The 1,373-nt window shown below is 31.2% G+C and overlaps 1 non-coding gene across 1 annotated transcript; it reads right to left on the bottom strand.

The window, feature by feature from the left end:
* Nucleotides 1-972: 972 nt before the first annotated feature.
* Nucleotides 973-1,093, bottom strand: LOC113364346. The gene has a single exon (XR_003366051.1). It is a non-coding gene; the product is annotated as a U5 spliceosomal RNA (small nuclear RNA).
* Nucleotides 1,094-1,373: the final 280 nt, after the last annotated feature.

Genomic DNA, 1,373 nt, shown 5'->3' with positions numbered 1-1,373 from the left:
CAATAAATTAATAGTTTCAAAACATGCTTCAATCAAAGTAACGGTTATAGATTTAATTAGCAGCTAAACACTATTTACAGATAATATCCAGTTATTAAGAACTGATTACAGAGCAGAGATAATGCAATTTTCTCTCATACATAGTCAAGTTATAATTGACAATAATATTATATGTCTAATACAAAACTTAGATCGTAATTTAAATGAATAGTAAAAACAACTTTATTTGCTTTTGTTCATTTCCTCTTTTCTCTCACAATGTACGAGTAAATGCCTTTGTGCAGAAAGCACTGTTTTGTCTAACAATGGGAATAACCTATCTATAGGAAAAGTTTTATAGGAGATACCAAGAGCGCAAGAAAAGCGAAGACGTTTTACTTCAAAACTAGTTAATTAATAATATCATTTGCTTGCTTTAAATATAGACGCTACTAATTGGATGCTAATTTGTTTTATTAAAACATGCTATTTAATTTAAATAAACAATTGTTTTATGGAAATGGTCTATTTATGGTTATATAGTAATTGATTTTTTTCACTTCTGATTATCAAGTGGAAAACTAAGTAAGTGCAAATTTTTGTTAGAAAATCGAAACCATTTTTTCTATAGTTCTAATTAATTTTATCCTGTAATGCAGTGCTCGTTCGATCCAAGACTTTTTGTCATCTTTCTAGCAGTACCATTATCCCACTTTCATGAAACTTCTTGTTTGTATTAGCAAAAAACTGAATCAGGTAAGATTTGAACACTGAATTGTTCCTCGAATTTACCATTCACCACTCGAGGAGTTTTGTGAATATGAGGAGGATTACCAATTCACCATTCGAGGAGTTTTGTGAATATGGAAACAAGAAGTAATCAAAAGATGTAAGGTGGCAAAACATACCAGTCAACCTCCAACAAGTTTTATCTAGTAGCCAAATGTATGTGATGTCAGTAATAAAATAAATCACTATAAGTTAAATTATTGGCCCAGCAAATAAATGCCGGGCACACAAAAAATTGAGTATAAACTCATTCGAGTGCTCCCCTCCACGGAAATCTTTAGTAAAAGGCGAAAGATTTATTCGCTCTGAAGGGAAACCAGAGTGACGAACAGGTAGACCAGGTGTTGCCTAACAATTTAGGGACTGTATTTCACAGGCAGTGTGCAGAAACTGCAAAAGAAGTACGTTAGGGCCATCTACTGCTTCATGTGTTAATTTCATACTTCAGTTAAAAATTTATATTATTGTCGGACCAGCAAATAAATGCTGGGCCACTAATAATTAAAAAATATTTTTATAAATATCAAGCAAAAGCATGCTATTTAAAAGCAAAAACGAGCCAAGATCAATAGAATATAATCACATATTTTATTGTATAAAATATA

This window comes from Ctenocephalides felis, unplaced genomic scaffold, assembly GCF_003426905.1.
Source record: "Ctenocephalides felis isolate EL2017-DRISC unplaced genomic scaffold, ASM342690v1 CF-g0.4_SCAFFOLD_00845, whole genome shotgun sequence".
Lineage (NCBI taxonomy): Eukaryota > Metazoa > Arthropoda > Insecta > Siphonaptera > Pulicidae > Ctenocephalides > Ctenocephalides felis.
This window is presented reverse-complemented; position numbering and strand designations above follow the sequence as displayed.